At 50.3% G+C, this 13,867-nt stretch overlaps 1 protein-coding gene across 2 annotated transcripts in view; it reads right to left on the reverse strand.

Moving 5' to 3' along the window:
- The window catches only part of LOC311420789 (uncharacterized protein), a 177,451-nt gene that overhangs the window by 98,406 nt on the left and 65,178 nt on the right, over positions 1 to 13,867 (reverse strand). The gene's annotated exons all lie outside the window — the stretch shown is intronic.

Here is a 13,867-nt window from a genome sequence, read left to right on the forward strand (position 1 = left end):
GCACCAGGACCACAGTTCCAAGTTTGTCCTTATGGAAGGCCAGCCAGGAAAATCAAAAAGAGTCCAAATTCACCATGATTTTCACCTATATTGAAGTATTTTCTCTAAATAATGCATAGCGTGATAGTCAAGAGGGATGAAGGGATGAGGGACATGAACCACTATTACGCCTGATATCCGTGCGCTCGGTGAGGCAATGACTGTGACCAACTTGCAAGCACATTTCGCAAACAAGGCTTCAGCCTTCGGCCTGTCCACCAATACCTCGTGTGCTTTAAAAGGATTTCTCCTGAAGAACGGCTGCGTTTGCTCTGCCCAGATGCATGGTCTGAGCATCTGACAGGCCGATTAATGCTTGCTGCTGAAGATCAGCCTGAACATTCAGAAACTTAGCTGCCCTCTCCTGCACCAGGGAGCGGAGCACACCTTTGGGAGAGGGGACGGAGCAGCACAGCCCCCATCCTGCTGCAGGCTTCTCTTAGCAGCGCCAAGCCCTGATGAATTTCTATCCTGTCCCACAGGGGAATTGCAAGGCTCAGGGCAGTCTTATTTGCAAAGCGCTTTGAAACCATTCTGCGAAGGCTTTATATAAATGCAAAGCAGTATTATTGTGTTACCTTTCCTAAGCTTTCAGCATTTCTAGCCAGACTCGTGGGTGTTGACTCCTCACACACACACATCAGAGGGGGAAATCTTGTCTCCCTAACCAAATTGCTTCAACTTTCTTGCTGAAACGGCTTTCATCTGGATGCAGAAACTGCCCAACAACATCCCTGCCTGACAACATGACCCAGAATTGCCAAGCTCTCCCCGCTGGTACCCACATCCTGAAGCCCCTGGCTGCCCACAAGCTCTGGTTCAGCTCCCAGTGCTGGGGCGCAGAGCGGGTGAGCCATCCTTGCCAACACAGAGTTTTGCCACGCAGCAGCAAACAGCAGCCCCGAGCCCCAAACATTTCACCTGCCAAATGCTTCATGCCCTTTGCGTGAGCGGCGCTTCCCCAAAGAAGCTACCGCGGGGTGGGGATCAGCTGGCGCGTTCGCCCGCCCTGTGCAATGCATTCCCCTTTTATTCTTTCCCTCCCCTTTTACAGTGGTAGGTGGGAAAACAGCAGAGCAATCTTTCATCGACATCAGAAGCCATCAATCATCCTCTAAAAACAGCTGAATAATAGAACAAAAAGAGAAAGAGAGAGAGAGAAAAGGGTCGGGGCGGGTCCTTGGGCATGGAAATGCCTGTCCTGGTGAAATATACTGTAAATTAGTCTGAGACAGGGGAATTTGGAGCCAGCAGGGTCCCCAAAGCTCGCTTAATATCAACTCCAGAAACATTACACTAATGTATTTTTAAATATGATTTACAGGATGCTCTATCTGAGAGCATCAAGCGATGGAGGAAAATGAAGAGCTGGCCTGGCATGAATAATGTGCTTGGGGGAGGCAGCCACCGGCTCCCTGCTGCAGGACGCGAGGCTGGAAGGGAGAGGAAGAACAGCACCCGAAGGGCAGCACGGCTGCTTCTTGGAGTACCCCAAATCTGCTGAAAGTCAGAGCACTGGGGATTTAGGCACGTTTCCCATCATCAGGAGCTCTTAGAAATGAGCACCCTAAGGAGTTTAAATGGTCTGGACCCCTGCACAGCCCAACCCCGGGGGACAAAGTCCCAAGCAATTGCTGGGGTGCATGAGGCTGAACCACAGCCACCTCTACGCAGGGATGCAGGTTCCTCTGTGCTCCCTGGAGCAAACACCACCTCTCCCCAGGACAAGGCCTCCTAAATACATCAAACAACCCCATTAGGATGAGTCTCAGTGGTTCAAACAGGGGGAGATGACACCAGTCCACAGGGACCCTCATTGTCCTGGCTCCTTTGAAATGCCACTGCGATGGGCCAAACTCCACCCATCCAACTGGAGGAGAAATCCCCTCCCAGCAGCAGAAGATGCTCCTTCCATCAGCATTCACTGAGATTCTTTTTTTAATTTTTATTACAAGGAAAGCAAACGAGCTGCTCCCTGCAGTAAGGGCCCTGCCAACCGTGCTACCGGAGCGCTGAGCAGAGCAGCAAGGAGTGGGGGTGTCCGCCCGCTGCCCCCCATGCCGAGGACAAGCAGATGGCTCCAGCCATGGAGGGACGGACTCAGCAAAGCGCTTAAGCACACACTTAAGTTTCAGCATGCTAGGAGCTGTCCCCCAGCCAACAAAGCACTTAAGCATGGGAAGCAAAGGAGACTCTGGCAAAGGATTGAAATTAAGCATGGTTTGGTGAACTTGGCCATGATGTTGTCATTCTGGTAATTTTCACCTGCCTAGACTTCTTTTTAGTGGCTTATTTTTAATTAAAACGTCCTTCAAGAAAGAAAATAAATACTTGCTCAGCTTAATGCTCTGTTTGTAATCTTCGTCGATCTGAGGATAACTGAATAAAACAAACAAATAACTCCACTGTAACACGCTCCTGTAGCATCATCGTGCGATTCTAACAATGCACTTCAAATTATTAACACTCTTTGTAGCTCTATTCATCATCATCTTCAGTGTCAAGATACTTCAAGAGGCAAGTGAGCTTTTAATGAGCTCTCAGACCAAAACAGGAAAGAAAAAATATATCCAGTGCGTGCCACTTTAATGATCACCTAATTCGTTTCATTGCGTCTCCCGTTATGATTTATGAATTAGGCAGAATGATCAGAGGCATTAAAAAAACCGCTCACGTACACAATACCCAAAATAAGATAAATATGCTTTTACGTCCAGAAAGATATACCTGGATTGTATCTATACCTTTGCATCTTTGCGCCAGCATTTGTTTTTCCTTAGAAGCCCATGATGTTCTCACTTCCCAAGTCGCTGTGTAATTATGGCTTTGTCACATTGATTTAAACTCCTACAGCTCACAGGTCCGCCTGCTCGCCTTTGTGTTTTACACCAACACAAAGAAAACGGCTCAGGAAGGTGGTTCTGTGGCCCCGGGGTATTAATGAGTTGTTCCTTACGGGCTCTGCCTCTCTCCCTCGCTGACCCCAGCTCGTGCTCCCGGAGCTGAAATGATTTCCATCTGTTGGCTGCAGGGAGGACGAGAGGCTCTGGACATTTCGCAAATGCAAGTGACCCCTCTAACCCCTCCCCGTGCAAGCACTTAAAACTTGCACTCACTTTTTATTTGTCCTGCAGCTATATCCCTCGAATAAAGGGGAACAATTTCCTTTCCACGGCAATGACTCTGCAGTTGGGTGCACGTTCCCTGCAGATGCCTGTCGCGGGGTTTAGGAAGTGGTCGGTGACTTCCCGGTGCCCTTCTGGAGACCCTGCAAAGAGCCCCGAGCTGCAGCACAGCATGACACATCAGGGTCTTCATGGCTTTCTTCAATCAATGACTTTCTGGGATTTTCTTTCAGACCTTTAAGACTCCTGAAGCCTGCAGTCAAATGCATCAGAGCTGACAAAATCCCCGCAGGCTGCCTGCACCTCCAGCCGCTCAGCTCCATCACGGGGATGGGGCTGCGACCTCTGTGTGGGCTTCAGCAGGGTGACACCAAACATCCACGCATTGCTTCAAGGCTCTCCTGGCTGTGTGCAGGGCTTAGTGCTCACACAGCACTGGGAAAAGGGACAGGGAGCAAGCGTCCCTTCATCATTTTCCCAGGTACTCCAAGTACCCAGTTACAGAGCTTCAAATCCAATTTGCCTTCCCCACCACACATGTAATTCCAAAGTTCAGTCCAGCACCACCAAAGCACAGCTGTGCTCCTTACCAGGCAGTGCCTGCCCACTGCCCTACTTCATTACCTGAAAGTCCCCTATAAAATGTTTTACAGGGGTTACTTTTACCCGTGCTCTGCTGTGGTACTTTCCTGCTTCCCCACGGGAGAAGGTCAGAGTCTCACTGCTGCCCCTTTGTGCCATTCCACTAGGGGTTTGTCACACCGCTCAGATTTCTTACTACAAGTATTCTCCAATTTAAAATAGTAAAAGATCATAAAATCAGGACCTGACCACCACCTGAGATGCCCCTGACCCAACAGGTACATGCAGCAGTCACCTCCCAAAGCGGAGATCTCGGAGCCGGCAGCTGTAAGGGAAAAACTGCTCCAGTTTGAACAAGAGCCCTGGGAAGGCACCGAGCACCAAGGCCAGTCAGCAGCATTGTTTGAAGTGCTCAGTGATCGTGGTACTCTCTCAGACGAAACATTTGTAAAGATGCATGTTGGAAAGCAGCCAGCCAATTCAGTGAGTCTGTTCCGGAGCAGGGGCACGTGAAGCGGTGTAAGTACCGCAGCATCCCTCTGATGGTCAAGCGTGGCGTAATTCAAGGCGTGTGAAGTAAATGATAGGAGCAGAACTAATGCCACCATCAGCTGGTTCCTGAGATGGAAAAGGCACCTACAGGGAAATTAAAAACATCCTTCATGTCACCGGAAAAATAAGAGTTCCAACTGGTTGTGCATTTCACGAGCTGCTCCGAGTACCTGATACATCCCTGTCTGCCAGCAGATAAAGGAACTCCGGGAGCATCTCACCAAATTCATTGTGATTTTTCATTGTAAACAGAAACCAGCAGCATGAACAGCGGCAGTGAACAAGGGGTTTTGTGCTGGGTAGAGGTGACACATGCCCTGCCACAAGGCCTCTGCAGCACCAACACTGAATGCGTCCTGCAACAACCCCGGCTGGAGCGCAAGCAGCTGGCACTGACGGGCACCTTTTAGCCTACACCAGACATGACAATGACAGACAGGAGGCTCCTTGCTACGACCTCCAGAAATATCACTTAGTATAAAGAAAGAAAAACGCTATCAGTGAGCACGGGCTGCCTTCAGGCACAGCAAAAACAAACCGTGCCTACGGATGCAAGCTGTCCACACACCGAAGGAATTAATGACCGACCGTACGGGAGCACAGACACCAGCCCAAAGAGGCACCACCCAAATCTCACAAAGATCACTAGGAACAGCTTCCTTGGCCGTGGTCTCCCTCCTGAAAGCGTGGAAGAACTGAAAATGTTCAAGGGTTTGACAGAAAGCTTAGTTTTTTCCCATAGCAACTTATGGATATGAATCAGGGGAAGAATGGTGCTGACAGAGGGAAAAGCTGAGGCCGTAGTGATGTGGTACTGACAGATCTGTTAGATGGAAGGGAAGACGAATGCTGATGCTAGAAATATTAGTGGAGAACACGCAGACTCTGCTGTCAGAAATCAATAGACACAGACTTATGTACTTTGGTCACATCACGCACCGAGATGAAAATAAACCTCAAGAAAGTAATTACGGGCGGGAATGCAGAGGGTCACTGCAGGAGAGCAGGAGCAGCGAGGAGCTGGAGGAAGGCTTGGGGCAGCGGCTGGCTGCTTGCTGAACGGCCCTGCCAGAGCAATACCAACACACAAAGGGGGAAGAAAGGGATGTGCTTCGCTGGTACCACAACACATTGATGAGGTGACCTGGAAAGGAGAAAGCAGGGACTGGGAGGGGAGGAGGGGAAAGCGGCCAGCACAGGCAAGCAAGGTGGAGAGACAAAAGGCTGCCGGATGCTCTGCATCCATCTACAGTAACATTTCTGGGCTTGATCTCACACAAGTATGTTCCCTTTTTTTTTTTTCTTTAACCATTTTTCAAAGAGCAAAACCAAAAGAAAAAGAAAAACCAAAAGGTTTTGTTTGGAAAGGGAGGCCCTTCCCCAGCCTGCCCACCGTGCCCCTCCGACCCTCCCATCACCACCACGCGCTGATGCCACCAACACAAGGTGGCCGCTAGCACGAGCTCTGCACACAGAAAGGACTGATGGACTTGGCAGGGCATCCAAACCTGCACTTTTCTTCCAAGGGAGCCCTTCCACAACGCACAGCCCACACCAGGAAGGGCAGCAGCTACATACCCAGGTGTCCTCCGGGAGGTTTGCACTCCAAAAGCTGAAAAGGCTGGCACAAGTATCTGAAACAGCACTGCTAGAGGGAGCGAGTGTTACACGTGCTTCCACGTCCAAGTGCACACGCTCATCTGTATGCGCAGACACCTCGGGTGCATGAGTGGGACGTGCACACACTGTGACACGTGGCACCGAGGTCTCACCGCCCCATTGTGACATCTCCTGCCTTCCTTCCGCTGCCTGCTGGCCTCACAGCACAGGCACAGGTCCCTTCACCTCCACATGAAGCTGTCACCGCTTCTTTCCAGGTCTGTGGCTCTCCTCTGGCATCGTCTGCAGCTGTGGGGACTCAGCAGAGCCTGCTGCAGCACAGGGCTGCTGGAGGGGCAGGGCTCTGCAGCGGGGTCATGGCAAAATTGTGTCCACATGGAAAGCAGCAAGCAGCGCCTCATACATTTCTGGAGATGAAGTCTCCAACTCTTAAACTGTGATTTAAAAGCATGGCTGAAAGCAGAAATGGCAGAGATGAGAACCTAATTCACCCAAGTAAACTGCTACTTCCAGGAGTTGGGAGAGGCAGCGTGGAAAGGAAGGAAGCCCATGAATCCAAACAGCATTTCCAGGGCTGCTGCTTCGAGACCTCTGCGAGGACCAGATTTCCAGCAAGCACCCAAGTATGTACTTCCCTGAAATCCACCCTCTTTGGGAGCTCTCAAGCACCAAAAGTCCCCATTTTCCCCTTGAATGGTGAATGGCACTGGCACAGAGTCGCATACTCGGCACAAGGCCCTTGGAGACACAGGTGCCGCTCACCCTTGGCAGTTCATCAGAGCTGCCTGGAAGCAGCGAGGCATTCTGCAGAGCTGGCCCCAACCCAGCACGGCCACAGGTGCTGGGCCACCACCCCCAGGCATGGTGAGGCCCTTCTGCAGCAAGGATGGGTCACGGACACGCTCCCAAGGACCAGGGAGAGTCGTGGTGCTGCCCCGCTGCACAAAGCCGACCAGGCCATGGGAACACCCAACCTCGTGCTAGATCCCTTCCACCCACCTCAGCCAGAGCCTTACAGCCCACTAATAATCTCTCAAATGATCAGTGCTCAAGAGTATCTGTGAGCTGCAAATACACTTTGACAGGAATCCAAACCCGTTTCATGACAAAGGAAATTAAGAAGCAATTTTTGAGACTGAGAGCGCCTAATGAGAGGCAAACACACCGCAGGCCGCCCGAGCCAGTCCCAGTGCTAGTGCAGCTCAGGAGCAGGGTGATTGCTGGAGGAGTCCCTGAGATCCATCTGCCTGGGGATTACAGATAAGACACCAGATAAGACTATCTGACAATCTATTTTTTACATCAGCTACTTGTACCAGACAAGTCTGAAGAAGCTGTCAGCAAAATTCACGTAGTCAAAGTCTATTTTGCTCTCTCCAAATACTTATGGATTAGCTTTGCAAGCACCAAAAGAATGGCTTTAAGCGCTCGTGCTTTCTCAGACCTCCCCAGCTGAGCCTTTGCATTCCTCTCCTGCACCAAAACCCAACCAGAGCCACGCCGCCCTTCGGTGCCGCACGCTGCTTCTCGCCAAGAGAGCCACCCTAAAACATGACTCAGAACCCAATCAGCTGGGAAACAATGCCGCAGATTTTACCGGATTAATTCTGATTTCCTCTGGCTAGAGTGCGTGCAAACACCACCACCTTCTTAAATTAAGAAAATAATTCAAGGTACGACTGATCCCTCTCCCAATCCAGCAGGTCGGGGGGGACGCCTGTTTCCACTGGGCCTTTGATCTTTGCTCCCTGACCTTGCTTTTGGCAACCTCGGGGGGTCAGGGAAATTGTTTTCGGAGACCCGCAGCCTATCGATTTCTGCTGAAGGGGAGGGACGCCAGCATTGTCATGATAATGGCAGACCCCAAAAGCCCAGCAGCACGTTAGGCGTGCCAGCCCTGGCCGCCACCGCGCCATCGAGGGCATGCCTTGCTGCTGCGCAGGGCAGCGACCTGCCAGTCAGTTCCACCCCGTGAAAGCTAAGGTGAACGCGAGGAGACCTCGCCACCTGTATTATAATATGCAGCTGTATTGAAATTTTCCTGGCAGAGCTGAAATTTTAATGTTTAATTTACTTGAACTAATGGGTCACAAAATTCCCATCTACGCTGGAAATACTAATGAACCTTTGGATGGACAGAGAGACCTCCAAGCTTTGATCCTTTTCATGGCTGTATTTTAAAACAAGCAGTTCCTTAAGAAGGTTAAGGAAGCAATAATAAAGAATTTTTAGTGTGTGTACATGATCATTCCATACTGATGCACTTCAGCTTTAATAATATTGTATTAAATTTTATTGTAACCTTGCTGACATTTACTGCAAGAGAAAGTGCGTAAGCTTAACAGCCTTATAAAATACAGCCCAGTAATGTACCTATAAAGCATAATATTTCTATACCAATGATGAGCTATTGCAATTGCATCCAATTTAGTGGCTCATTATTAACGAGCGCAATCACCTTCCCAGTCACATGCTCCGAGACGCAGCGCAGTATATTGATGCCATTTCACATTTTACAAGGCAGCTGCTCCACTTTTGCTCAGCGGTACAATGATCTGACAGTGGAAATTCTCTTCTCGTTATGAATTAGCTGTGAAGCGCACCTGATGATAAAGGGGTAAGTCCTCGTGCACATCACCAGGGCTCTGCCTTATTCAAAGGAGGGAAATTAGTTTACACTGGCTGAGATCAGGCCCATTAAAGCTGACGTGCCGCCTTCAACTCCAATAGACAGTCTTTTGCTGAGAAGTGATGCTCTTGAGTAAAATTTTGATAGAAAAGAAGATTATTGAGGTCCTTTTATGGTCTAATATGGCTCAAAGTTGAGTCTCCGTATAACCTGTGTTCACAGACTGCTCCAAATGCCCTGGGCCACTGTTGGAGCCCAGCTCCCCAGGAGGCTTTCAGGAAGCCCAGCCAGTGCCCAGCTGTGCCTTCAGGTGCCTAAATGTCTTGGCAAATCTGAGCCTAGTGGTGTGTGCTGGAAAAGCACATTTGGCATCACAAACTGGACTTTGGGGGAATTTCAGCACCTCCTCTCATGAAAGCACATCTGAAAGTCACTGCATCCACAGCCGCTTACTCCTAGAAGCCCTTAAGGCTCTCAAGTGACCTCTTTGGGCTGTTCACTTCCTAACAGAAGTTCCCAGGCTTTCCCAGACCTATCCCAATACAGAGGGCCAAAGACCTGCTGGGATCCAGAGACCTGGCTAAGAAACTGCTGAACTGCCCTTACAAATCCAAAAGAGGCCTCTAAGCAGGTCCTCCAAATCCTTCCCACAGGCACCCAGGATGAGGTGCTTGAAGAAAGTACAGCCTTTTTTTTACTGAAGAAGAGACAAAAAGACAAGGATACAAACTTCAGCACAAGGAACAGGTTCAGCTGCCACCTCCAACGAACACATGTTGTCTTTTCCCCAACCCTTACGCAATGCTGCTTTCAACACCCAGCTCAACAGAAGGCTTTCACGATCACAGCTGCAGATTAACATCACTCAGAGACCAAATCCTGTGGTTTCTTGAAGGATACAACTTTAAAACAGGCAGAAGAGGAGCACTTCTAGGCTTGAAAATGCCTACGAGCTTTTTGACTGTGGATTCCACACCTCCTTCAGCTGCACTGCGGCACAAGGAGACGATGGGGCAAGACCTCCAAGATGTGGTGGGTACCCCTAGCACGAACCAGAGTTCAGGGTGTCTGTGAACCTCTCTCACACGACAACACCCAGTGCAATGAAGTCCTCAAGAGCAGCCGGGGATTTTCGGAGCTGTCAAGGTGACACAGCCTCAAAGCAATCGGTGCTGCTCAGCAGGATGAGACAAACACAGCTGGTACCTGGAGGAGATTAATTCAAAGAGTCATCTTGGCTGGGAGACAGGGAAAGATTTTGAGACACTGTGTATGTGGGGTAAAGAAAATAAGTAGTTCATTTTCTTAGAGCATTAAGCTGTAATGGCTGTCAAGGGGGATTACTGATATTGTTGTGCCAGTGTCAGCACATGTTGTAGAACAGCTATATTTTGAATTTCCATACTTGCTTAATTTAATGTTCGGATAATCTGACAAATGAAACAGGAGCCTCAAAGAGTCCTTTTTCCCCTCTTCCTTTAAAAAAATCATTCTATTAAGAATGTTAAAATTCTTGGGAGCAAGAGCTGCCATACATGGAGGGCACATACTAATCTCATTTATGCTGAGATTTGCTTTCTGTTAAGCAACAGAAAAACAGCTAATCAAGCATAATTCAATAATACATCATCTGCAGATGCAAAGACTCAGAAGATTGGTATGGAGCTTTGCCTATTTACATGAGCTGATGATCTGGGCCAGGTGCATTTAATTGCGCACGGGGTGTGGGTGCACACCTAAATAACTCCTCTGGTGGCTCCTCCCCAGCTTTGGGCTAGCTGGGATCTGGGACAGCTTCCAGCACAGCACTGAACAGCCTCCGAGCTTCTCCGTGCCATCGGCCCGGGGCAGCCGAGGCAGCCCACCTGCCTGAACAGGGCACGCTGGCCCGCTGCCACCGTCCCTATCGCCCGGTGCTGCCCAGGCACAGCCCATTGCTTGGGGATCACGGAGGCTGGGAGCCTGAGGTCAGCTGGTGACACTGCCATGCTCCCTGCGTCACACCACAGGGTGCCCTGAATGTCTGTGTCACGCTGCAGAGCACTTAAAATAACCCCAAAACAGCCCTATGGCTCCTGGCAGAAAACCCCAGCTGGGAAAACACGGCCTGCTGCGGAGGCGCGTTTCCACCACCCCTTTGGTCTTGGCATGGGCCACATTGTAGGAAAAAGTTTCCCCGTATCAGAACCCAGCCCTCCTGCCACAGGCAGCTCTGCCACCACCTCACAAAACGTTCAGATCCCCCAGCCCCTGAAGCTGCTCCCGGCCCCGCACAAAGCGGGTCAGAGCCCAGCTCTGCTGCAGCCGATGCCGGGGGGCATTTCACACCGAGGGCAAATCTCCCTTCACATTACATCGAGCAGAGCTGTCTAGAGGAAAGCAACTTTGTTTTGTGGAGGGTTTCAGTCCTCCTTTTCTTCATTTCCTTCAGACTCAGGCAAACAACTCAGGTGGCTGAAATTCCCTGCCCAAGAGGACAGCAGCAGTGCAGGATTGCTGCTGCGGGCTGCAGCCATGGGCCCAACAGCCCCAGGCTCCGGGCAGAGACTGCGAGGACCTCAAGAGGTTCCCTCAGACCTCTGAAATCAGAAACATCCTCACTAGCCAGACTCCTTGGCAAAATGGCAAATTCCATCCCCTAAATATTTTTTTAAGTGTTACTACTAAGCGGCTCCATAGATCAATGTCATACAGGAGGGTAAAAAACCTCGTGTTACAGACTCCTTAAAAGAAACCAGGTACGGCCTCTTTGCCAAAGCTGCTTCTGGCCAATATCTGATGCGTACGAAAAAGCCGTTTGGGGAGGCTGGGGTGGAAAAATCACCGATAACAGGCAGACCTGCAGAGATTGTGACGTGCACAAGGACACCGGCCCATGGACCAATTCGCACATAGCCAGGAGAGAGGCAGGGAGACATTTCCCTTTGTTCTCCATCCCCCGTTCTGTTGTTAAGGCTCTATGCTAATTTCCCTGGAATTACTATGGCACATTTGTAAACACACATGAAAAGCAGACAGCTCTCTGCAATCACTGCTGTCTTGGGCTATTAAGTATAATATTTAGCTCAGCCAGATGCCGCCAGAAGTTCGCCAAGCCCATAAAACAAGCTCAATCACATATTTTTGAAAACGAGAACACGAAGCCATTTTGGAAGAGTTTACGTATATGTTTGTGCATTTGTTTCCTTCCATCTGGCCAATTCCCTCCCAAGGCGGAGAGCTGATGCCCAAGGGAGGAAGCTTTTGCATGCAGCCACCTCTCAGCAACGCCCTCCTGGAGCAGGATTGCAGGATTGCTGGCGGTCCCCCCTGGCTAGAGCACATTCACGCATCGCTTCTCACTGCGGAGATGATGCTGTTGCTTTTGATGGCACCCAGAGGAAAACAGGACCTTCAGCTGTCTGCTGGGTGCAGACCTCAGCGGTGACTGGTTCCAGCATACCGCAGAGGCAGCTTTGCAGGCTTTCAGGGTGCTAAAACCCCAGCACGTTTCAAGCCTTTCTCTCCCCTTAAGGCTGCTCGAAGGAGCTCTGCAGAGGAAGGGTAACACTGCAGGCTCCTGCCCCCCAAACACACCTGTAACCCTTCCAGACCTGAGCACCTCAGCAAGGTGCCTCGCAGGGCAGAGCCCCACCACGTGCAGAGCTTGAGGTTGGAGGTGCCAGAAAGGCAACACGGGACGTGCCCTTAGCCATGGTGTCCCGAGCCTCAGGACGCCCCGAGCCCCGTGCTGGTGCTCTACATGCTGAACTGAACCTGGTCAAGAGATTTCATGGGCAGTCATCCCATGGCAAAACAGGGCATGAAGAGGAAGGCAAAGGACGACAGCGTATTAAATGTCTCAAGCTATAACCCTAGAGCGTGCTTAATTATGACATGATGGAGAAAGTGCTGCAAAGATGAGAAACTTGGAAAATCCAAGGAGGTACCAAGAGCAGCTACACTAGAAGCAGCCAGACTGGCAGATGGCCAGGGCTCGACCCAGCCCATGTATCAGCTCTGTAACCACTTTTTTTTTTTTTTTTTTTTTCCCAGGAAAAAGCCTCCTAAGCACCCCATGTCTGAGCCTGTCGCTTGCTCTGACTTGTCCCACCCCAGCACTGAGTACAGCGACACTCATCCCTGCACAAACCCAGCCAAGGACTTTTTCCTATCATACAGAGGAAGCTCTGGCTGGTTCAACAAACATTTCATGACTTTCATTTATTTTTTAACAACTCAACCAGCTCAGAGCAGCACAACCCCCTGCAGCCATGCCTGCTCTAGCCTCGCACTGAAGCTGCACCAAAGCTCTCCCTGACCCAGGCTCTGCACCCCGCATCCCACACAAGCACCCACGGGAGATGTCATCTTCTCACTGTGTGCCCAGGCCCTGCCTGGTAGGACAAAAAGCACCTGAGCTTCTGTCCAACAGAAGTAAGAGTAGTGCTCCTAGCAACACGGATAATAAGGATGAAATTCCAGCAAAGTGCATGCATCCAACCCAGACCGATGAGCAGCTTTCGAGTTCACCAGCCCGAAGGAACATCCCAGCTCAGCATCACCCAGAGTGCCCTCGCTGCTTCCCAAGGCCATGTTAGCCAAACCAGTGGCTCTAAGACAAAAGCCCAAAATTAACCAAAGAGGAATAAAACCAAGCTCTTAGCAGAGGGGCCAGCGACACGCATGGCACCAAACGCCCACCCGTGCCCCCGCGGTGCCTGCTCACAGAGCCCAGTCGCTCCCCGATGCTGGTGGCCAAGGGCGCTGGGGACAGTGGCCGCTGGTCCCCTCGCCAGAGGAGGATCTGGAGCTGTGGAGGAGCATCTGGAGCTTCAAAGAGGAGCATCCGGAGGCTCCCGGGGTGAAGCTGGCCAGGGCCAGCACCTCACACGTGTGGATTTCGCAAGCCGACGGGAGGTTTGGTTGGTAGGGCTCGAGCTGATCCGCGAGGCTGCGAGGTTGAGATGCTTGGCCCTGCCCAGAGCCAGAACACATGTTTGTGGGATATACAAACCGCTTGAAATAGAGGCCACAGAGGACCCATTAGAAATTCAATATTAGCTTTGTAAAATTGCTAATAATTAGCTACAGCTCTTTTCTCCATCACAGCAGCTGGTGACATGAAAGTGATTAAGTTTCTAATGAATAGATTAGGGTTACTGAATATATTAAATAACAAGGTTTTTAATCAACTGTTTATTGATTCCAGCAAGACAGTTCTGACGGCAAAAAAAACACTGGGTAGCAGTGGAATTTATTTATGGGCTAGTGTTCTACATCAGAAATAATTAAAAATAGATTATTTTTCACCAAATCTAGGGCTTTTTTCTCTTTGAGG

This window comes from Aythya ferina, assembly GCF_964211825.1.
Source record: "Aythya ferina genome assembly, chromosome: 18".
Lineage (NCBI taxonomy): Eukaryota > Metazoa > Chordata > Aves > Anseriformes > Anatidae > Aythya > Aythya ferina.